Source organism: Microtus pennsylvanicus, chromosome 14 (genome assembly GCF_037038515.1).
Source record: "Microtus pennsylvanicus isolate mMicPen1 chromosome 14, mMicPen1.hap1, whole genome shotgun sequence".
Classification (NCBI taxonomy): domain Eukaryota; kingdom Metazoa; phylum Chordata; class Mammalia; order Rodentia; family Cricetidae; genus Microtus; species Microtus pennsylvanicus.
This window is the reverse complement of record NC_134592.1, coordinates 14,889,641-14,914,321: the sequence shown is the minus strand read 5'-3', so window position 1 is coordinate 14,914,321 and position 24,681 is coordinate 14,889,641. Positions and strand designations below refer to the sequence as shown.

Below are 24,681 nucleotides of genomic sequence, written 5' to 3'. Positions count from 1 at the left end.
GTGGGACCCTACTGGTCCTGCGGGACACAGCAGCTCCTGCCATCACTGCTTAGCTACATGGGAACATCCGCTGGAGCTCCTGTAGTACTCAGCAGGGGGAGGGCAGGAAGGCAGCAGTCTAGCCAGCCACCATGGAGCCATGCTTGCAGGGACCAAGTTCTAAACATGCAGTTGTCGCTCATTTTGGCACCTCTGCAGGGACAGTCAGCATTAGGGCAGCTGCGGTGGGTTTCAGCTTCTACCCTCAACCTTGTGCCCCTAAGGGGCCAGAGGTGTGGCACCCACCATGGGGTGCCAGACAGACGTGGCCTTTTGTGGAACTTTGCTGGGTTGCGGATGCTGGGTCATGGGTGTGATCTTGGGATCTATGGAAGGGCCAGAGATTTTGATAGGCTGAGGGTGGGCTGAATATTCTCTGCACATGGAAAGGGAAGGAGCAAGAGGCTTTGGATCCCTTCTGGTGCTATGAGGAAGGTATTTTTATCCCGAAGTCACAGGACCCTCTGAGAACCTTCCGGACCCAGCCATGATGAGCCCCGGGCATGTTGTCTCCATTCCACAAGGAATCACACCTTTTTTCTGAGGAAGTCAGAGGAATACCCAGCCTGTGGGAGCCTAAACTCCAGTCCTCTGCTGGGTTTTCCTAACACCTTTAGATAACCCCATTATGCCACAGACTCGGAGACCAGAACTGAGTGAATGGGCAGGACCCTGACCGCACAGCAAGGCCAAGAGACGACCTAGACCTCCACATCTGGGAAGTCGGAAGTTGCCCTCCACTTGGGAATGTCCATGTTGTAAATGACAGTGAGTCCAGACAATCTGAGCGTCAGTGCTATTGTACCTTGCTTCCCACACAGCCAGTCTTGGAGCCATTCCCAGCACAGAATCGTTTGTAAGGTGATGGTTGTTGATGTCTCTGTAAAGCCCGGTGCCTCAGAGCCACAACCCTGAAGTTATCTGCCAGATACAGCTCTTGCTAGCTGTGTGACCAACTCATTTGACCTCTCTGGGCCTTGGCTTTTTAATTTACAGAACAGGGGAAATAATAGTATGCACAGCTTATAGGAAAATTGCAAGATTTAAATTTTATATATACATAATGCCCTTAAACATTATATATATATACACACACACACGTACATAGTATCACGTATATTACACACAAGTGATTATTTTGTTATACATGTATAGTATATGTATGTGCATGCTTACCCTTTAGAATAAAGACTTAAAGTGCTGAGCGCTTGCATTGTCTGGCCCTGTGGCCGTTACATAACTGGGTGGCTCACGGAAAGGCTTGTAAACCAGCTGTGAAGGTCACCAATGGCATGAGAGCAACGTGGAAGGACCCAACAGCCAACCAGCAGTGATCATCACGAAGGTGGGGTCCTCCTCAGAACAGGAGGGGGCCCCAAATAGGTCTCAGCCTTGCTGGGCTCTGGTCCAATTAGACTCATGCCTACAAGTATGAGCAAGCCTGGCTGACATACCTTGAGCATGGACTTTTCATTCTTCAGGAGAAAACAAAAAGCTACTTGGAGCCTCAAGCGTATGTGAGAGATGGTGAAGGGACAGGATATGATTTAGTAAGCCTCTGACCAAGTCCCTTGTTTTCTAGAAATAGCAGTTCTCCGTCTCTCTCCTGGTGCTGGTGGGAGTGGGGGAGGCACGCATGGGTAGTCACCTGCGTGCCCACGTGGGATGTACACTTACAGCCACATAGTATGTGAGGTGCCTTGACACACTGGGAAGTCCTCCAGCCTAATCCGGGGCTTAGCCTTTCAGGAAAGTTCTGTGTGACTCTCCTCAGACCTTCCGCCATCGGCAGCCCCGAGGATTGAGAGAAGGTCCACAGTCAACTGTTCAGAATGTAAGTGATAGGGATGGTGGTGGGGCGCACCTGTAGACAAACACTACAGAAGCTGAGACAGGGGGATTGTGAATTTAAAGCCAGCCTGGGCTCTACCTTCCAGAATTAAACAAGTGATTGGACAGTAGAGGGCTTGTCCACCATGCTCAGTCCCCAGAGCCACAGAACAAAGCCGGAACTGGTCCTGAACTCAGGGCCTCAGAGAACATCTGAGCAGCCACCTGCTGCTGTGCCTACGCTCACAACAATCAAGATCCTAACTGTAGCCATTAGCAATCGAATCAAATTAGCAATCGAATCAAGGTTCCCTGACCATTTGGAAAATGGAAGCTAAGAGTGAGGGTAATTGTTTTAGAATATTACTTTTGAAGGCTGGGGTGACAGATCATTGCTCCTCGTTCCACAACTATCACGGAGTGAGGGTCAGTTGGCTCGTATGTGCCCTGTAGCCCTCCATCCTGGCGCTCCTGCCCTCTTGGGCACACATGGCCTTGAGCACGACCCAGTTAAAGTTCAAGGACCTATGGCTGGAAAGAGGACCTGTGTGGCTTCCCCATCCCCAGGGCAGAGGTGATGTGTGCACTTCCCAGCCTCTGCCTCCCTGTTTCCAGCTCAGCCAGCTAATGGCAGAGACGGGGATGCTCAAGTGTCTTTTTTCTTCTCTCCTTCTTCCTACCGTCCTTTCCCTCACACTTCTCTTGATGCCACCCACGCCAACCTTCCCTCCAAACTGCACTGTCATAGTTCCTGGCCGGGCCCTGCGGGGCATGTGACCAGGCACACAAGTCCTGGCGTGATGACAGCTGGGGCACACTTAAGAGGCTGATGTCCTGATATACAAGAGAGCTATCAGTCAGGCTCCAGGGACCAGAGCTGATTCGGAATGGGTGCAGAACCTGTTCTTGGACCTTCCTGGCTGGCCATTTGGCTGGCTGTTCTATGTTCTGCCCTCAGGTCCCTGGGCCTATATTTAGCGTCACCCTGCCCCAGCAGGATCAACTATCTGTTGTGCCACACGGCCTTAGATCATCTCTTGGCCCCAGTGTCCAGTGGCCTGGTTTCTGACCTAGGTATCTGTCCGGCACAGGGACTGTTGTGCCTGGAGACAGTCTCACAGAAGCAGATTCCAGCTGATTGCAAGGGATGCGGAGGCCTCTGGGTCAATGCAATGACTTCCTCTGCGCTTCCACCCTTGCCCCACCCGCCTGCCCCTTATTGCCCGCGGGCCCAACGAGGACATCCAGGGCAATGACTACTTGAGGCTAGCACCCAATGAATGTGGCCATTATTATTTTTATCCTCAAAGCATATGTCAAATGTCACAGCCCCATTGGGAGCCAGAAGCAGTGTCAGCTGCTGGGATGTTGTTCCTACCCAACTCCACAGAAAGCAGAGATAATTGGAAGGAGGGATGGGGACAAAGAGGTGGGAAGAGGGGAGGAGAGGGGATAATAAGAAGAGTGAATGGAGGGACTTGGGGGCAGGGAAAAGGAACAGTAGAAGTGAGGAAGATGGAGAGGAGGGGTATGGAAGGACCGGGGACAGGATGGAAGGGCTAGGGAAGGCGACTGGATGCTTTCTCACAGGCTGTCCTAATCTTGCAGATAATTCTTGGCACAAGTGGGTTAATCCAGCTTGTGGGCTGTAGGCTGTTCCCATTGCTGCACCATGGAGTTCCTGGGTGCCTCTTGGGGTTGGGTGTAGCCAGAAGGCAGAGGAAAGGGAGACAAATGTAGACCTGAGAAGTCGGGGCCACGTGGGCACTGCAGTCATATCCAGAGTTGGGCTGCATCCCAGGGAGGGTGTTGGGAATGCCAGGGTCAGGGCCCGGCATTCATGGGAGAGAAGGAGGAAACAGAGAAGGATTAACCTCTTTTTTACCGTATGATGGATAGTACAAGGTTCTTCTGGACTCAGAGGCAGAGGAATGGCCCACTAGCTGGGACCTGATAAAGGTTTAGGGACTCGTGAGGTGGGGGACAGTCTGTGTGGAGACAGTAGCTAGAGCAGGGCCTTGGGTGGGAGAAGACAGGCCCTGGGGGTGGGGGAGCAGTGCTAGAAATCTCAGGACAAAAGAACCAGAGAACTAGATCAGCTTCCGGTGACTTAAGCAAGACCGTGGAGGGACTGGAGGTCCTCTGGCATCTGGCATTGTCTACGAACCCTGACTCTGGCCTCTTGATGGACAGATGCACTGGTGGGTCTCCAGCTGTTGGTGACATCTGAGATTCTGTCCACGCTCACTGTCTGCACCAGGCCTGGCAGGGTTAGTTCCCTGTGAGTATCAGGAGACAGAACCCAAGAAGGATTAAACAAGCAAGCTTTCTTCCAGACCACGCTGGTCCCCTGGAACTGCCAGGCCCAGGCTCTGCCTCTCCTAATGCTGCCCAAGGTACCCCCAAGCTTCCTGCTGTCTGGATTCAACCAACAGGGAATACTGGTGGGGGTGATGCTTTGAGCTGTGTCAGTGGAAGGGTCTACCCTGAGCTATGTTAGTGGAAGGGTCTACCCTGAGCTATGTCAGTGGAAGGGTCTATCCTGAGCTGTATCAGTGGATGGGTTCTACCCTGAGCTGTGCCAGTGGAAGGGTCTACCCTGAGCTACGTCAGGGGATGGGTCTATCCTGAGCTGCCTCAGTGAAGGGTCTACCTTGAGCTGTGCCAGTGGACGGGGTCTACCCTGAGCTGTGCCAGTGGAAGGGTCTACCCTGAGCTGTGTCAGTGGAAGGGTCTACCCTGAGCTGTGTCAGTGGAAGGGTCTATCCTGAGCTGTGCCAGTGGACGGGGTCTACCCTGAGCTGTGCCAGTGGAAGGGTCTACCCTGAGCTGTGTCAGTGGAAGGGTCTACCCTGAGCTGTGTCAGTGGAAGGGTCTATCCTGAGCTGTGTCAGTGGAAGGGTCTATCCTGAGCTGTGTCAGTGGAAGGGTCTACCCTGAGCTATGTCAGTGGGCCAGTCTATCCTGGCTGCAGCTCCAGTGGGGCAGATTCTCAGTAGACTTTCCCTCTACCACTGTCCCTGCGGAGATACCACCCTCTCATAGTACCCTTGACCCTGCACATTATCTGCCTTTCCAGTAACTTCTCTTCTGTTGCTGTGCCTACTAAATCTTGAAGGAGGACCATCAGAAAAGGTACGGAATGCCTAGTTAAGTTTTAATTGCAGATAAGCACTATTTGTCGAATAAATATATCCCTGAAGTCACGTAGGATATGCTTATACTAAGCAATTACCTGCTGCTTTTCCAAAATCACTGCCTACCTAGGTAGCCAGCAGTTTTCAATCAAAATCCCACTTCTAGGGTCCTGAATGATATGCAAGAAACTCTTAGGTCACAGGAAACTACTGTGACCCTGGTATCAGAACAGGTGGATCCAGAAGCCCAGGCCTCTGCAACATGGAGACAGTGTGGGTGACTGAGTGAAAATAAGGACAGGACCACTCCTAGGTATGGTTGAGGAGAAGGTTTTTATTATAGATATGAGGGAGAGTACAGCCAGAGGCATCTGGGTGGATCCACACTAAACAGGGCCGAGAGAGAAGAGAGAAGGGAAGAGTGGGAGAGGAAGAGAAGAGGAAGAGAGAGAAAGAGATCAAGAGAAGAGCCGAGGAACAAAAGCAACCCCAGGAAAACACATGACTGCATTATACAGGAATCATGGGCTGGAGAGGTTTAGGGTAGGAGTGGGGCCACAGAAGGGGCCACAGGTGCTGAGTGAGCCTTGTCCTGGGTTTCTTTGGGGCCTGATAGTGGCTTCTCTGATGAGGGCAGTAAAAGGCTTTGCTGGAGACAGGAACCATGGCCTAATGGTGGGGGTGGGAACTAAAGAGACTGGGTAGTAAGGAGACTGGCCAAAGAGCCAAAGCATCTCCCCAGTAGCCTAGCTTCAGCCCCACAAATGCCCTGAGATCATAGGGACAGGCCCAGAGACAGTTCCTAGACACTGGCAGTGATATGGCACATGGGAACCTGGAGGACAGAATTGGGAAGATCTGGAGCCCCTCTGTGGGGAGTAAACAGACTTTGGAGTCACCACCCAGTCACGTGACTCTAGGCCGCAGTTTCTTACCTGTTCAGTGCTCAGCCTGCTGACAACACTCGGTGAGTGGCAGAGGCAGAACCAAAGGTCAGGCTTTCTGAACTCATCAAGATTGGCTGCTGGGACAAACCAACTCCACGACCTCATGGTGCAAGTGCTGTGGGATGTTTAACTTGAAAGTTCCCACACGCTGGCTGTCCTTGACTAGCCAATGGGCCCTCCTTAGGGACTCAGGGCCCACGCGGCTCCTGTGGATGCCTCTGCCATCTGAGAGATGTGGGCATCCCAGGGCTGTGATATCACCATCTGTTGAGTTGGAAGAGGCAAGAGTGGAGAGGACATTTTCTCTCCAACCCTCACTGTACCAGGCCTTTTCTTTTGTGCCACCAACTAGCTCTCAAATCATGAAATGGAGACTTAACTAGTTTTGCATGCTCGGCCTAACGTAGGCTTATTTCTAGCTAGCTCTTTTACCTTAAACTAACCTGTCTCGCTTTATCTGCCTTTCAGCTCGGGGTTCTGTTCCTTTTCTTTCCTCCTATGTATCTTACTTCCACCGCTTCTCATGTTTGACTGGCTGCTGCCTGGCTTCTGGCCCCAGGCTTGTCCCTTTCTTTCTCCCTGTTCTTTTCTTTCTTCTTCCCTTCTCTCAATCTTCTCTGAAGCCTAGGTCTCTCCTCTGATTGATTCTCTCTGCCCAGCAGCCCCACCTATCCGCTCTCTTCCTGGCTATTGGCCATTCAGCTCTTGATTAGTCCAATCAGGTGCCTTAAGCAGGCAAGGCGAAACAACTGCAACACATCTTTACATAACTAAACACACATCTTTACATCATTAAACAAATCCTGCATGAACAGATGTAACACGCCTTTACACGGTTAACGTAATATTCCACAGCACAGACAAAGATAACACATCTTTGCCTAGATAATATTCCACAATGCCTCACTTCACACAGACCGCGTCAGATAGGCTGAAAATGCCTCTCTAGCTCTGTTCCCAGGAGGAAAGGACAACAGTTTGGTGGCCGCCGCAGGGCTCACCCACACTCTTGTGCTGCCTCTAACAATACAGAACAGCACGGGAAAGGAGGCCCTAGAAGAAGAACATTCCTCTGTTCCCTAGATGATGCCGTGACGGTGAGATGTCAGGCTGTACCTTAGTGAACTCCCCCAGAATCAGACCCTGAGACTAGGACTCTGTGCATAGGAAGAGATTAGTCCCGGTCCATTGCTAGAGTCAAACATTGGAAATTGGGCCATCTGTAAACTCTCATGGTCGTCAGCTGACTGGCCCAGACTGGGCAGCCCACAGGCTAGCCTTCGGTGAGGACCCCCAGTTGAGCCTCTTCGTGGCGGGACTGCATGGCAGAGGGAGATACATGGCGAGATGACGGAAAGTCAGAGGGGGTGGGCACCAAGGGTTAGGCTCATTCTTTTCCCTTCACTTCCTTCCCGAAATCAGGGACCTCATGGGAACATGTTAATCTCTTGGGGGCAGAATTCCTAATGACCTAGCCACTTCCATCTGGGCTCTGCTCCTTAAAGGGCACACTATCTCACTATTACATAAAATCCATCTCTGGCACATGAGCCCTCGGGGAATAAACCATGTCCAGACCACAGAAAGACTTCACAAAACACTGTAGGGTAGGAAGGTGAGGCAGGGAAAGCCAAACAAGAGCCTGTCCTCAGGTGAATTACCACAAAATAAGTCCCCATAGGTTTAGCACCTTAACTGTGCCGTTAAAGGAGGGGGCAACTGGTATTGGCACTATAGCTTGTGACTGAGAGTTGAGTCTTGGGACTGTGTCTTCTTTCTGATACTTCAGACGGACAGGCAAGGACTGACACGTGGAAGCCTGGAGGTATGTACCCAGTGGTCAAGGTAAGGGGACAAGGACAGGGCATCGAATATCCGCTATGCTCACCAGTTGTACAGGAGACGCTCAAGTCCCTCTCTGGATTGGCCCATGAGGAGACAGAGCAAGGATCAGCTACCAACAGGTGGCCAGAGTTTATCACCTGTGCTTGGTCTCATGGCTCCTCTGTGTCCATGGGATCTTGACACAGGTCCATGGTTTGTCCCAGACCGTATGGAGAGTGGGGGTGGGCTAAGGGCAGCACCTGGAAGCTGCCTACTATATGCAGAGTCCAGCTCCATCCTCAGTCAGTCAGAGACCTACAGCTGCTACAGCAGACTCCAGGGAGTCAGATAGATTGTTCTCCAAAGATCCAGATAGCCGCTTGACCTTGGCTGAGGCCCAGCACCGCGCTTCTAGGTCAAGGATGCAGGCAACTTCATACTTTCAGTAAGGAGCACATGTTGGACAGGAACTGTGAGCTAATGCGTGGCACATGGTCATGTCCAGTCCCGGGTAAAGTACACCAGCCAAAGATATCAGTCTCAGGGTCCCAGAGCCTCTCCCTCGGATGAATTCTGTTCATGGAGGTATGGAGCAGACAGCTTCCAGGGCCTTGAAGGCTCAGTGGGACGTGTGGGTGGTCCTCCTTTCCCCCACCTCTCTTGGGAAGCCTCAGGATTTTAGTCAGATCTGAATTTCTCCTGGCACTGGGATGTTTGGAATTGAGACAGTTAAATGATAGCCGTGAAACTCATCTTGACCTTGCTTCGGATGCAACAACTGAGTACTTGGAGACCCGAAGTTCCAGCCCTTGAATTCTTGATGTCTCATGAGGTTCTTCACAGACTAACTTCAGTGTGCTGCAGGTTCAAAGTCTGGGAGAGCTTGGGTGCTGTCTGCTTCTCAGAGCCTCCCATGTCCAAGGTCATTGTTGAAGATCCTCTCTAGAGGCTCTAGAGAGACCTTCTCCAGCAGGTGACAGAACTCCGGTGCTTTGCCCTGCCCACCATAGGCAGGGGCTGTTCCCCGTGACTGTCCTGGTCTCTGCCCTGCTGTTTCAGCATTGAGAACTCCCTTCCCCATCCTCACTGACTCCCCTCGATCCCTCAGGCTGGATCTTGGAAGCCATCCAGGGAAAGGGGCTCTGTTGCTGAAGGACCCAATGTGCCCGGGGAACTTCTCTACCTCAGATTGAGGGTCTGTGACCTTTGTCACACTTGAGGAATCTCTGGCTCCGGGGTAAGCACACAGAGGTATCCACAGCCTTGGGACTTTGGAAGCAATGACAGGAACTGGTCTCCTGTCTTGGCTCTCTCCCTCCTTGGCTTCCAGAATATCCTGCTCTCCCCTCCTTCCCACCACAGCACCACAGGAGGGGGAAAGACCACCCTCACTGTCTCTCCCCACAATTAGGATTTCAGAGAACACTGAAAGCCCTAAAGGTGATAATAAAACAGAGGCCCGGGTCTGGGCCACCCAGGGAGCTGTAAAAAGCCACCCAGATCAGGATGTTCGTCCCAGCACCAAGCAGCATAGTTTACAGGGCCAGGGAGCTTCTTCCCAGCTCAGAGGAAGGGGTGGTAGCCCTGGGTTGGGTCTCCTCCAGGGATCTGGGGAAGCAGACAGGCGCCCTCTTGTGGACTCTTAGGGGTCTGTTCTAATGAAAGGGTCAAACTAGGGGATTGCACCCAAACAGCACTGCCCTTTCTCCAGTATGGCTGGGAAGTATTCTAGGCTGGGCACCACCTTCACCACAGAACCACCATGGCGGTGGAAGTGGGTGTGTGCCTGTGCCAGCAGCTTTTTCCGAGAACCTCCTAGTTTCTGATGGGTTTTCACCTCACGGGACAGGATAATGGTGACTAATGGTGACTAATGTCAGGGCTTTGTGTATATGGGCCAGCATAATCTCCATAATCACATCCATGTAACCAGTATGGTCCCCACCTTATGATTCGGTTATTCATGGTCTATCAGTGCCCAACTGTGTTAAATGGAAATCCTTAGAAGTCCACACTTCACACAGTTTAAATGTAATCCTTCTCCTGGGTCGTGTGACGATACCTCTATTCTTTTCAGGCCTAGATTCAAATCCTCCCTTTGTTCAGTGTATCCGTGTGGTAGGCGTTACCCACCCGGTAGTCACTTAGACAGCTTCTCTCATCAGACTGTTGTGTAACTGCGCACAGTGCTGTGCTCAGTGACCCTCCTCTTACCCGGGACCCAAACAAAGTGTAGCGATGCAGGTAGCTTTATTACATTTCGTTAAGCTATAGACCCAGGGCTATCAGCCAATTGGATGTTTTTTTAGTTTTGAAAATAAAAATGCTGGCATAGGAAAGGGGCACATTTTGGGCTATCACCTTAGTTCCTGCTGCCTGCTTCTTGGGCCTGCCCTAGATCCTTGTGGTCTAATGGCTTCTCTGCCTTCCTTACACCCTATCCTTCTGTTCCTACAGCTCTCTGGTCCCTTTCTATCGCTGTTGATGCCCTAGGCTCCTGCGACCAGCTTCCGCAGCCCAAGCCACACACCTGTCATTGACCTGCCCTTTCAGATTCTGCCCAAGGCTCTCAGGAGCCGTGTGGTCTCTCCCATGCCTCTGAGCTCTTGTCTTGCTGTTCCTGTTGCCAGAATGCCCTTCGTGTCAAACTTCTGCTCATTCCTATCCTCTAGAGAGAACGTCAGACCCTGCAATGCTGGGGTCTCCACCACCACTCCACACACCCCGACACAGGCCAGCACTAACCCATCTTGGTTCAGCCCTAGCCAGTAAGGTGTCTCTGTCTCTACGGACACTTTCCTCTCTCAGTGCAAGGCCAGAACAGACACTTCCCCACTGTGTCCAGTCTAGGGGCTCTAGAACCGTGGAAAGTTCCTGCTCTCCACACCTGCTTGGGGTCACCTAGGCTGGCAGGGCTAATGAATGGTGTTGAGGCAGTGAAGCAAGGGAGATGGGTGTGGCTTCAGAATCATAGGGAATCCAACCCTCGGCCTACTGCCTCCACCCATCAGTCACGGGTTCTCCTCCAACACAGGCTGCTGTCCCGAACAGGACCCAGCTTCTACAACTGCCTCAATCCCTGCTTTTCAATCTTCTCTCTTTTGACCCAGCCCAAGCTCTTGCCTCCTCTTTGCCTGTCTTCCCTGGGCCACGGCTTCCCCCAGAGGCTGTGATGTTCACATCATAGCTGTGAATGGAGACCTTCCTGTGGTAGCATGAACTAGGACGGCACCCGGCCCAGACCCTTGCAGTAGTACAACAGCTTCTGGAGCCTCACAGTAGGTCCTGAGGCTTCCTGCCACCCCTCCCTGTCCTGAACTATGCTGCACCCCAAATCTGGATCAGGGTACTCTGGGAAATGACTAGGCTGTAGCCACTGAAACCCTGGTTGCAGAGTGGAAGAGAAAGCATAGGCCAGAAGGATTTGGGACCCCACTTAAGGTATTAGAGCCACCCTCCCCATGACTGCATGATACACAGTGCCCTAGCCTCCTCCTCTTCCTCTCCTGGGAACTGAACCAAAAGATGGGTGAAGAAAGCTAGAAGACCATCAATAATCCAGCTTCCGCTGTAGGGTACCCTCCATGGTGCTGTAGGGAGTCAGAAACGGGCATGCACCTGTGCCTGTAAGCCCAGCACTGGACAGAGTGGAGACGGGAGGGCTGGTTCCTCCAGTACTGTGATGTCACAACCCAGAGCTAATGGGAGGCCTCTGGACCACATCATCCTCCAGATGCTGGGTGTTGGAAGAGTTGAGTAGCATACCTTCCACCTTCCCTTTCTGCTGACCCTGTTGCACAGGGTGCCCCAATAGATAACCAAGATAGGTCACACTGTGAAATGGGGACATGGCACAGCGTCTCTGGCCAGGACACGGTTGGCAAGACTGTTATGAAGACTTTCTGTAATGCACTGTCTTCTGGCCTTGGCCATAGCTGGCTTCAAGTGGCCCTGTTCTGATCTCTCTTGGCCTCTCTACCTTCTGCGTGAACTCACTGAGCAGTGGATGAGCAGCATGTGGGTAAAGGACCCAGGGCAGAGACAGTGGAATCTGGCGGCTCTCTGAACTAGTTTGCTCTCACCCTAAGACTCTTCTGAAGGTTCTTAGAAGCCAACACCTGTTAGAAGCCCCCTAGGTTTCCTTGTGTCCTAGAGTTGGGGACTGATGGGGCCATACCAGTTATGTGGCAGGGAGAAGAGCGATGCCATAACAGAGCGGCACTCCCAGAATTTCTGAGCTGGTTGCACCTCAAAGGTCCTGGACTTAGAAGTAGTGAGCCTGAGTCTAGACCCAGCCCTGCTGTGTGATCTTGGGCTGGCCACTGACCATCTCTGAGCCTCTGTTTCCCTTTCTCTGAGGAGGACGTGCTAGCCCAGACTCCCAAGAACTGCCAGGAGGACCAAGAGAGGAAGCAACCAGCATCATTGCTCTGATTAGATCTACGTGGCCCTTGGTTGGCTCCTGCATGACCTGGGGTGGTGAGGCACACTGCTAAGAACAACATATGCAGCCCAGGGAGCTGGCCTCGGCAGTCCTGAGTATGAGCACGTGGACCCAGAGTTGCTGTGGCAGGAGCTTATCCAGCTTCTAGCCAGGTAAGAGCTGCCTTGACCACATCCTGGCCCTGCCATGACCTGCTAGACCCCTGCCCCTGCCATCTCCTGCCCTGCCTCTGCTGTGGTCCTTCCATGCCATGCCCTTGCCCCTGCCATGACCTGATCCTGCCATACCCTGCCCAGAACCTACCCCTGTCCTGACCCTGTTGTATAGCTGCCCCCTTTCTTCCCCTGTTATGCCTTCCATTCCCTGCCCTGGCTCTGCGTGACCTGCCCTGGTCTTGCCTGCCATGCCCCTGCCTCTGCTCTGCCTCTGCCTCTGCCCTGCCCTGCCCTACCCCAACTGTATCCATGCCCTGCATTGTCCTGCCCTGCTATGCTCCTGCCATGCCCTACCCTACACCTACCCTGCCCTGACCCTGTCATGCCATGCCTCTGCTTCATCCCTGGCCCTCATGCCCTGGCTCTGGTCTTGTTCTGCCCAAGCCCTGCCCTATCATGGGGCAAAAATGCCCCAGGGAAGTCAAGGTCAAGGAAGGAAGTGAATCCTAAGGTAAATCAAGACACAGGGGAGTTGAAGGTGGGGGGACAAGGGCACAATCCTTCATCCTCAACTCTGCTTTGACCTCAGACCTTTGCCCAATTGCAAGCTCTGGGAGCTGAGTATCCCCACCATGAAGCAGGGTTTGCAAATGGCTGTCGGTAAACCCAACCTGTGAAGTGAAAACCTGGATCTCACTCTCCTGAAGCCACAAGTGATAGCACACAGCTTCCTTCCTTCTTTCCTTCCTTCTTTCCTTCCTTCTTTCCTTTCTTCTTTCCTTCCTTCCTCCTTTCTTCCTTTTTTTTCTTTTTTCTTCCTTCTTTCCATTCTTCCTTCTTTTCTTCTCTTTCTTTCTTTCTTTCTTTCTTTTCTTTCTTTCTTTCTTCCTTTCTTTCTCTTTTTTCCTCCTTCTTCACCCTCTCTGCTCCCCCCCTTAGACAGAGTCTCACACTATAGCCCAAGATTATCATATCTCACTGTGTAGTTAGCCCAAGCTATCCTTGGATTCATACCATCACCTGGCCTCATACTCTCAAGTGCTAGGATACAGGTGGGAGCCACCAGATCCTAGCTGTGAGCAGATTTGCAAAGCAAAGATCCATCTGTCGCTGGTGCCTCTGATGACTTGGGATTCTCAGAGAGACTGGACCCATGGTGGCTTGGGAGCCCCACTGTGGGATTTCCTTCCCCTTTCCAGATTATGTGAATAAGAAAACAGAATTCACAATGGCTGATCTGGGGTACTTAGTGGTCCCACAGAGATCATATCTCAGCCACAGTTGGTCATAAGCCAGATCTTACCCAGGCCTCAGCCCTTGAGCTCTGACCCACCTATTGGAACAATGCTTAGCTTAGGGGCTCCCTGGGGAGTCAAGACTGAGCCTCGTGATGTGCTGGGCACCCAGGTGTGGTTCTGGTCAGCCATGAGGCACTGCATGTGTCTGTCTGAGCACCCAGCTGCCTGGCTCTGAGTGCAGACACACAGAGGTCAATGGTACCATGGTAACTATAGAGGAAAAAGGCCAGGTACCTGGGTTAGGTACCTCGTGACAGTATCTGTTGACCTCTGGTGGGGTCTCAGGCTCTTGACTTCTCTTTCTATGCAGCAAGGAGGTAATAGATATGTGGGAAGGGGAAGGATAACCAGACACACACACACACACACACACACACACACAGAGAGCATACATACATAGCTATACAAATAAATGCACATAAAACATGTATTTCTATAATTATTCTAACGTCATCAAAAATCAGAATTGTTACTGTGATGGTGAGCTGTAATTGTGAACTTGTTACAACGCAGAATCACCCAGGAAGAGAACTTCAGTGAATGAACTGTCTAGGCCGGGTTGGCCTGTAGATGTCTCTGTGGGGGTATGGGGGTGTCTTGGTTGCTTTAAGACAATCCACAATGTGGGAAGACCCAGCCCACTGTGGGTAGCATCACTCCCTAGGCACTAGGCAGGAGGTTCTGAACTATGTGAGTAGGCAAAGCAGGAAGCATGCACGTGTTCACTTCTTTCTGCTTTTGATCACAGATCTGCTGTGAGGGTTTAAGTTCCTGTTGTCTTGACTTCACTATGTGATGGACTAACTTTTTTTTTTGCCAGTATTTTATCACAACAGCAGAAACAAAATGAGCACATATAGAACATTTCCTCTGTGCTAGTTAGGCTGTCTCGAATCTTCTCACAAGCTCTGAGGCACAGAGAGGGTAAGGACCTTGCCCAAGGTCACTCAGCTGGGCTGGCAGTAGTGAGCTCGGGCTCAAACTCCCATCTGGTTTCCTAGCCACTGTCCTCATGCTACAGTGAGGGTTATGAGGTTGGAAAGGGTTCTGAAAGACTGCGTCTGCCCTGGAGGTGACAAGGTGTCACGGGTGATCTCTGGTGGGGTTCAGCAGGCAGGTGTGTTTGGGCAGAAAGCTGCCATCACTGTCCTGCATGGCAGGCTCAGGGTGGCTAGCTTCTGCACTGAAGCTTCAGGGACTGGTGGGAGATACGGAATTGTGCCTTGATCAATGAGCCGAGGTCACGTGTCTCCTTGCAGCGGACACAGCACCCACTGAACCGGCTCCCTCCAACGGGACATGCCTGTGCCCTTCTTTCAGCTTCCCTAAGCCTGTTGGTCCTCCTCTGCCATCTCTGTCTTTGTACGGCAAGTTCCCAATGTGTCTTCAGCCCCCAAGTGGCTTTTCCTGTGCCCAGGCTTCTGTCGAGGATGCGAGGCGGGACAGTGGCTCTGCCCTACTATTCTGGAGCACACCCGGTCTGACTGTCTAGCTCCACTCAGCTCTGGGGCTCTGTGCAGAATTCCCCTCTGTCAGCAAGGCCTCTGAGGGGACATCCACCTACCTCACTTAGCTCCATCTCCACGGGCTGCCGAGATGGGAAGGAATCCCAGGCGGCTTCGGTGGATATCATGGTGGAACACTGTGGCAAGCTCTTCACAGCCATTCAGGACCCCCAGCAGCACCAGGAGCTCCTCTCTGGGATGAAACAGGCCACCCTCCAGAGCCTGGAGCCTCTAGTAGAGAGCCACAGGACTGTGGTGCCCGTACGCAGTACCTGAAGTCTGGACCACTCCACTTGAACCAAAGCGTTGGAAACCCTTTTTCTCTGCACCTGGGGAAAGTCTGGGTGAGGCTGTCTCCCTAGATTCAAGTCCAGTCACTGACTGTCTATGTGGCTCATCTGTATCCTTCCTGAGCCTCAGTTTCCTTGTGTGTCAAATGGGGACAACACATGAGAGATCTTGGATGATGTTTAAAAATACTTTTTCCCCGTTTTCTTCTTTCTGGTTATGTGATAGTAAGAATTGTTGCCAGAGTGTGACGACTGCAGGTGAGAGAATCTGCCCGGTTACACTGCCACCAGGAACCAGAAGAAAGGTTGGCAGGTTGCTTGGTTCCAGATCAGAACAGTGGGATATTTGCAGAGCCTCTGCCCCCTAGTGGTAGTGATGTGGAACTGCACCACTTGATATCTTCTTTGGAGAGCATCCTGTGTCCATGCAGGACACTTCCCACAGAGCTCACGGTTATATTTGTATTTCCCTAAAGTCTCATTTTTTAATTCATTACGACTTCTACCCACTGATTAATGGTGAGTTAAGAACACTGCATGAAAGCCTGACGTGTTACCAAGCTTTAGGGAGCATCTCGGACACGCTATTCTTCCCATTTGCAAATTAACATCAGGGAATGATGTCGGTTCCTAATTCACATCCTTGGACCTGGTTGGGTGGGTGGTGTGCCTAGCACACCCCTGCATCCAGCGTGTCTAGGCCTCAGCTGCATCTCTGACCCTGTCCTGCATCTCCCAGGACCTTGAGTGTCCACCCACTCAAACCATAGCAATATAGGGTCCTCTGGGCAGGACCAGGCTGGGTGGATACCATAGAGCATCCACTAGGCCAAGATGACCCCACCTCCCTCATCCCAGAGCCTGAAGATCCGACTGTGCCAGCTGAAGAAGAGATGTCACAGTGAGAGGTGGTAAAGACTGGTGTGGGATGTCCTTCTGCATGCTGCTAATATTCGTTGCTTTTATTGGCTAATGAACAAAACTGCTTTGGCCTATGGCAGGGCAGAATATAGCTAGGTGGGAAAGCCAAATACGGGGAGAAAGAAGGTGGGGCGGAGGGAGATGCCAGCAGCTGCTAGGGGAGTCAGATGCTAGAGGATTACCAGTAAGCCATGGGCCACAAAGTGGTATACAGATTAATAGATATGAGTTAATTTGTATGTGAGATCTAGCTAGTAATAAGCCTGAGCCATCATCCAAATAATTAGAGTTAATATTAAGCCTCTGAGTGATTATTTTATGACTATGGGAAGAGGCAGGATGCAGAAAACATGTCTCTAATAGAGTGGTTCTCAACTTGTGGGTCACGACCCCCCCATTGAGATCCCCTAAGACCCTTAGATAACACAGATATTTACATTACAAGTCATAATGATGGGAGAGAGCAGCTCCTTCAACATCATAACAGTAGCAAAATTACAGTTATGGAGTAGCAGTGTGTAGGCCCATATTTCTATATGGCATGGCAGCCAAGCCATAGACACACCTGAGATGGGTCCTGCCAGGCAGGCTGTCGCTAACCTACCAAAAGGTCAGGGTGTTTTGCTCCTTTCTTTGCAATAGCATACAGAGCAGACAGGTAGCTGTGGACATGATAAAAGGCCATTCACCTGGTTACCTAGGAAACAGAATGCTAATATATTTCACCCTCAGTTAAGTTATGGTATGCAGACTGTTTGGAAAATAAAGCAGGAGAACTCTTCAAAATGTGAACTCAGGATATCATGAGGGATCTCTGAGAATCTTCCTCCCGATGAAACCATGTGAGTCATGTCTTTATTCCCGTCTCCTCCATGCCAGTCCATAGAGACATAGTTCATGTTGGAGTCTGGCTTAGAGAAATGATTGAGGATCTGGGTTAGCACCAGACCTCCAACAGCAATGAAAATAATTTTATGGTTGGGGGTCACTGGAAAAGTGGAGAACCACTGCTCTATGAGATTGGGCTGCACGCAAATCCGTAGGGCATTGTCTTAACTAATGATTGATGGGAGAAGGCCCTGCCCTGTGAGTTCCTGCCCTCCCTGCTCTTGGTAATGAACTGTTCTATGGAACTGTGAGCAAAATAAACCCTTTCCTCCCCAGTTTATTTCTGGGCATGGTGTTTCATCACAGCAATAGTAACTAAAACAGTCTCTTGTACCACAAACCCAAGCACCGCATAGGTGAAGGGGATTGGGAGAGGGTGCAGAGGTGTACTGTTGCCTTTGTTGGTCTTTATGTGGAGACCACCATGGCCAACCAACACCACAACACCCATGCCACCTGAATATGACATTTCCCTTGCTTGCTGCACTCCTGTCAACACGTGTGAGGCACACACACACACACACACACACACACACATACACACACACACGAAGATGGGGACGCAAGAGGACACACAGGTGGACACGTGAATGCACTCGAGTTGGGCATTCTGGTGACTACAGGAGCCTTGACTCCCTCCTCAGGAGCTTGGCCAAGGGCCCTAGGCTGCCTCATCTCACCGCCTCCCACTGAGCCACTGTCAATGGGAAAAATGTTATCAGGTTGGCTTCAGCCAACGACAGAGCTTGGATTTGCTTTTTTAAGCTTTTGGAGATATAATTCACAAAGCATAAAAATGTACGTCTCTAAAGTATATCCTTAACGCTGCCAGTGGAGTCAAAATTATACGATTTAATTCAAGAACATTTCATCACCTCTGAAAGATATGTTAGTAGCGTCTGTTAACATAGCAAACCCCCTGCCTCCACCCTCCCCAACCCTGGTCTCCAGATGCTGTTCCTTTGAGTCTCGCTCTTCTTGCACCGAAACCATACTGTCTTGACTGCTGTCACTGAGTAGGGAGTTGAGGTTGTCAAATGCTTGGCTCCTCTACCAGGACAAGTCTGGTGAAAAGAGTGGGTTTTAGTCATAGTGCGATCCAGCGCTCAGCAGCACTCTGAAGGCACCGTCTTGTCTGCCATCTTTAGCACAGGCTCAAATCAGTTAATTCAGGCTCAGGAGAAGCACTGGAGCCTAGAATCCTGATTCCCTCTGCCTAGAGGGGACAGTCCCAGGAACAGCAGCAGCAGTGAGCGAAGGCTTTCTCACCCTTTGCTGTGTGGCTCAGCTCGGGGGCAGCTCTTCCTGTTGAAGTTCAAGTAATTGGCAGTCCCTGGGATTTCACAGCCTCTTCACATTATAACCAAATGTAATTTCTGAGTAAGGGGCATCTGTCTAGATGTCTGCTATGTGTTCATTTCGTCACCTTTCCAGCGTAAGGGAAGAAAGAGTACGGTGGTGTCAGGGCATCTCAAACTTCTCCCGTAAGCCCCACCAAGTCTGTAGGTCTCAAACCCATTCAGTCACCCAGAGGCACCCAGGATCATGCTATGTATAGCTGGAGATGGGACAAGAGCTATGAGCACCCCTCTTTCTGAAAGAAGCAGTGGGAAGAGGCAGACAGTCGCATTCAGGAGACCACAGAAGAATCCAGACTCCTGGGCATCTACTTCTGCCACTAGCAAGCTGTGCACCTTCTGATAAGACACTTGACTGTAGGTTCGTGTTTGTTTGTTTGTTTTACTTGGGGGGAGCACCACCCAGCTCCCAAATAAACACAAGGAAGTTTATTCTTACTTATGAATGCTGTGCCTTAGCTTGGTTTGTTTCTAGCCCTCTTTTATAACTTAAATTATCCAGTTTCTCTTTAATTATGTTTTGCCTCTGGGCTTTTTATTCTATACATCTTTCTTTATTCTCTATATTCTTTTTCTGTTCTTACTCTATGGCTGGCTGTGTGGCTGAGTGACTGGGTGGCTGCCCTGGCATCCTCCTCTCCTCCTTTCCTCTCTCCTCACTCTTCTCTGGAGCCTAGCATTTCCTCCCTATTTATTCTCTCTGTCTGGCAACCTCACCTATTTCTCTCTCTTGCCTAGCTATTGGCTGTTCAGCTCTTTATTAGACCAATCAGGTGTTTCAGGCAGGCAAAGTAACACAGCTTCACAGAGTTAAACAAATGCAACATAAAAGAATGCAACACATCTTTGCATCATTAAACAAATCTTCCACAGCATAAATGAAAGTAACACATCTTAAAAATAATATTCCACAACACTCGACCTCTCTGAACCTCTGTTTACTCCTTGTCTGGTCGTGCTGACGCCATATCCTTTGCAAACCTACCCCTCTTTCATCCCTGGGAAGGGGTGTCAGGACCAAAGCACTGGTAGGAGGGGGATTTATTTTCCTTTCCTAGCATTTATTGGGCAAGACAGAGAGTTTGAGAATGAGCTTGGCACTCTTGGAGCCCAAGGATGCTGGTCAGGACCAGAGACTCAGACAGTACAGCACACCTTGAGCGGAGTCCCAAGGGAGCAAGATGTGATCTCCAAGACCATTTCCCAGCATTCAGTCCTCAGAGAGTTCCATGTGTGCTGAAGGCCTGACCATGACCCAGACATCATGATGAGTCCCTTCACTCTGTCTCTCCTGAGAAGGAGGAGAGGGGAGGGGGAAGTCACATGAAGCTTTTGGGAAGGAGGCTGAGAGCACAGGCAAGGTTCTGGAGCCTGCTGGATATGGGACAGTGTTACACACTGGGGGACTGTCAACTCTAGGCTACAAGACTACCGTTCTTGCTGTGACTGTGGCCTCTGACAGTTTGACTGTTAGAGGATTATCAGAGTCACAGGAAACATGAAGGAGTCCCCCAGATCACCCAATAATGTGGGAGCATGCACATGTGTGAGCCCCAACAGCCAGGGAGCTAGCAGGGGACTAGGTCTGTGGGTGCTCTGATCGTGGATCCCCAGAAGCTGCCCACCCTGAGTGTCTTCTTGCAGTTTGGAATGCATCAACCCTCAGGAAAACCAGCAGAGCAAGGATACTCTCTGAGCTGGGTGGGAAGATGTCACCCACGTACACACAGAGTCTGACACTCCTCCTTCAGAGTAGGGGCCATGGGTCTCTAGGAGGCCACTTGCTGCTGTATCAGCCACGATGCTCTCTCCACAGGCCTGTGGGTGCGCGTGGACGTTGAGCAGCTGGTGAGCTAGCTGCCAGCCATGGAGACTGTGAATAAGGGTGGGTGGTGCAGGGCGGTGGGCTGTCGCCAGTGGGTAACAGGCTTCCTGGGCAGAATGGGGGTGGGGGTGGGGGGTTCTGTTGCAGTGAGGCGGGGGAGGTGGGGTCAGGGAAGAGAAAGGCTGTATGCCTCAGTCAGGAAGGGAAACAGTGCCAAAGCAAGGACAGGGACATTCTCTTGAGTGGATGTCAGGAGGAAGAAGTTGGAGGGAGAAAAGTGACCAAGACACCGGGGCAGTGACTCCACAGTGGCTAAAGGGCCAAGACCATCATGGCTGCCTAAGAAAGGGGCAAAGGCTATCGAGGAGCCTAACGCCAGGCTAAGAGCAAGGTTTAGACTCAGGGCTGCGGGGAGCAGTATCAGTTACTTTTCTTGTTTCTTGACAAAATACTCACAAAGCAGCTTATGAGAGGATGGGTCTATGGGGACACACCGAGGGACTATGGGCCATCATGGAAAGGAAGAAGTATGGGACAATCAGTTACCATGTGTCTGCCGTCTGGAAGCATGGAGAGGCGGATGCTGGTGCCTAGATTGCACTTCTCTTTTTTGTTTTTCATTGAGTCCAGGACCCCAAACTTGCAAAAATAAAGAAAATAAAATTGGCATGGATGGTTCATAGTCAAGCAAATCACGAAAATAATTAAGAATAGTTTTAAAATGTGCAAAATGTTTCAACCATATAATTTTTGTCCATCAAAAATACAAATTAAGCTACCGTGTGCATGTTTCCAAGACAGGCTCTCTGACCCAGTGGTCCTGTTTACATAAATTCTCTGGAAAGCAAGTTGGTACAGGGTCCTAGTGCTAGTCAGATATCAGCAGAATTGAATGTCATTGAGTATGGAGTGGAACATTTGTTTAATGATACAAAGATGGGCTGCATTTTTGTATGTTGCATTTGTCTAACTCTGTGAAGCTGTGACTCTTTGCCTGTCTAAAACACCTGATGGTCTAATAAAGAGCTGAATGGCCAATAGCAAGGCAGGAGCAAGGATAGGTGGGGCTGGCAGGCAGAGAGAATAAATAGTAGAAGAAAAAGAGAGAAAGGATGAGAAATCAAGGAGCGAGAAGAGGCCAGCCACACCATGGATCAAGAGTGAAAGTAAGATTACTCTTTTGCTTGTGTGCCGTGGTACACACATTTCTCCTACCAAAATAAAAAGTAATTAAAAAAAAGAATGGAACAAGTCATATCTCTGACCCAGGATGGAGACACAGCATTCTAAACAGCCTGTAAAACCCGTAAGATTTCTGTTTATACATAGGCTATCTGATAAAAACAAAAACAAAAACAATGGTCCCCTCCCCCTTGAAAGTTGATCCAAATGGTCCTGTCAATCACCTGGACAGGACATGCCCTCTCGGGAAGCTGTGGGTTCCATGGAGCTTAGAAAATGGTTATGGAACCTGCATATATAGAGAACTTTGTGTGTGTGTGTGTGTTTATGTATACATATGTATATGTATGTGTATTTGTGTATATATACACACACACACACACACACACACACACACACGTCTCTCACCGTGAAAAGGGAGGCCGTCCTTTTGTACCCATCAGGCTGCTTCCTGAACTCTGGGAAGATGATTAGGGGAGGAAAAGCTTCAGAAGTCTCCACTCAGCTCAAATGCTGTTGGGATGATCCTTTAGGGTGGTCCTCGTGCAGGGACAAATGGTCCTCTCTTCCTGCATCTACTCCCTGGAGTCCACATGGCTCCACGGAGAAGCCAGAGGTGGCAGCTGTGGGCGGCTGTGGCCTCACAGGGTGAGAGAAGAGTGTGGCCTCCCATGAGGACCCTGGACCCAGCCTGAGTACTTGCTGTCCTGCCAAGACGACTGGATCTCTTAATCTGCTCTCTCAGGCTGTTCAAGGCAGACAGCTCCTCCAGGCCCTCCACCTCATTCTCTGTCTACCTCTCTCCCTTCTTCCCCTTGTGAATCCTTGTTTCCCTGAAGAAGTTTAGGGGTTCAGAACCTTCCCCTCACTTGCTCACCCTAAGCACCCTCCTACGGGCTCTGCTGTCCAAAGCCACCATCCTTCACAGTCCAGCTGTTCTCTGTAACCTTCCTGGCCTGCACTGGGGGAGGGTTAGTCATGAGGTCCTCTGAACTTCTGGGCGGGGACTTGGCCTTCCCTTATGGTGACACGCTCAGCTGCTGTGATTGACAGGAGGATATGGAGACTAGGTAAGTAGGCAGTGGCATCAGGGACACTCATGATACCATTCCCTAGGCATTGCTGCCTGAACAGGTCAGCCCTCTCTGAGCATGTCTCGCCAGTAAGAGGCCGGGCTGTGAAAGCATTTGGGAAGTGTGGGCTTGGCATGATGGTTCCAGAGTCACAGTCTTACTCATTCGAGTGTGCGTAAGCATCACACAACAGACAGTGAGGCCCTGATGCATGCTGGTCTCCACCAGCCGTGGGGATAGAGCCATGGCAGTGGCACCCCAAAGAGGTCTGTGTGGTGTGACTGTGAAAGGCTTTCGGTTTCTCTCAGAAACAAAGGGAGGCTGTGCCGGAAGTAACAAGGACAATATGGGACCCTCCCAGGGTGCACATTCTTCTGTGTGTTTTTTGACTGAACAAACACTCCTCTCCTTTCCAGCTGCAGTTGGGTGAGCTCTAGGACCTCCAGCACTAATGCAGGCCTATGCGAGCTTTAGACTTCTGTCAACACTGTCTTTCTCCTTCCTTTTCTCAAAGTTGGAAAAGGCTTTGAGGTTTAGATTATGGGAGTGTGGCTCAGCTGGGAAAGAAGCTCTGGAACCCTTGGCCTTCAATCCCATCCCTACCCCATCCCAACTTCTACCCATCCCTTCCCCCAGGGAGCAGAGTCCTGCCTCACACCTGTCAGGGCCCATTTGTGGGAGAGACTTGTAGGAACAATGGGATTGGAGATAGGTGAATATAGAGGTCAAGCTGGCAGAAAGGGAGAACTCTTTGGAATCAAGGAAAGGTGAAAGCAGACATCCGGAGAGAGGAAGTTCCTCACTGAGTCAGAGTCAAGGCCTATGCCATCTGAGGGAAGTTGGGCCCCTGATTGACAAAGCCCCCTTTGTCACTACCATCAGGATACTGGGCAGTTGTCTCCTCCCTTGGACAGTTATGCGTGTTTAGGCAGGGGATACAGCAATATTCCTGCTTTTCTGCACTGACGAAGTTGCCTGGGCCCACACAGTCCCTACAGGTCAAAGGTGGGGAGGGAGTCTCACAAATGAAGATACTTCATTTTCCACCAGATCAAGAGAGAGGGACACACAGTGTCCTCTTTAGCAGGAGAAGTCAAAGGAAAGAGGTCATTTTTACTCTCTAGAGGCCCAGACAGTCAACTGTACAAGCTCCGCCCTGACTGGCGGCACACGCCTTTTATCCCATCATCTGGAGACAGAGACAGGCAGATCTCTGTGAGTTTATGGACAGGCAGGTCTACAGAGTGAGTTTTAGGACAGCCAGGCCTATGTAGGGAGATCCTGATTAAAATAATAATAATAATAATAATAATAATAATTAAATAAATCGATCAATCAATCAATCAATAAAAGAGGGTTGGAGATGTAGCTCAATGCATGGCACTTGCCTTGCATAGCAGGGCGCTGGGTTCAATCTCAAAGTACCACAGAAAAGTGTTTGGAAGATTGATAATTGTCCAAGTTGTCTTCCCTTTGTCATTTAAAGAGGACCCACAGGTTTGGAAGCATAACTCATGGGTCAGTTTTCCCTCCAACCACCCATCTATGGCTCCTCAACTCTGAAAAGTAACATTTCTTGAATTCTGATAATGTCATGCCCTCTTGGTCTGGGCAGGGACAGCTCTGGCCTCTATGCCAGGGGAACATCTGAGGTGGTTTCCGGAAAGCAGAGGCACTTCTGTGCCTGCTCCAATTCCATCCAGTCCATCTCTGTGTGGAGACAGAGAGCCTGGACTCTGAAGGAAGCTGGTCTGCAACCTGGGCGAGAGCCTTGAGAAGGTCACGTGGCCTTCGCCCCTCCCTCTCCCAGTTCTGGTCACTGGCCTAATCCGTGGAAGACAGCTGTTACTCAGTGCCACTCCCCCCTGCTTTGCCCACTCCTCCAGCTGTCCTCTGTAAGGACAGGGTATCTGGGGGTCCCTCACAGCAATTGGATAGAAGCAACCAGAGCCCAAGATGGCTGCC

At 50.8% G+C, this 24,681-nt stretch overlaps 1 long non-coding RNA gene across 3 annotated transcripts; it reads left to right on the top strand.

Moving 5' to 3' along the window:
* The first annotated feature begins 3,431 nt into the window (after window positions 1-3,431).
* Window positions 3,432-19,046, top strand: LOC142835087 (uncharacterized). Of its 3 annotated transcripts, none has more exons than XR_012907740.1 (4): window positions 3,432-4,265; window positions 4,949-5,004; window positions 12,140-12,373; window positions 14,934-19,046. It is a non-coding gene; the product is annotated as an uncharacterized LOC142835087 (long non-coding RNA). The 3 variants fall into 3 exon arrangements; XR_012907741.1 differs by having other exon boundaries at window positions 12,137-12,373; XR_012907742.1 differs by lacking the exon at window positions 4,949-5,004 and having other exon boundaries at window positions 12,137-12,373.
* The last annotated feature ends 5,635 nt before the right edge of the window (window positions 19,047-24,681 follow it).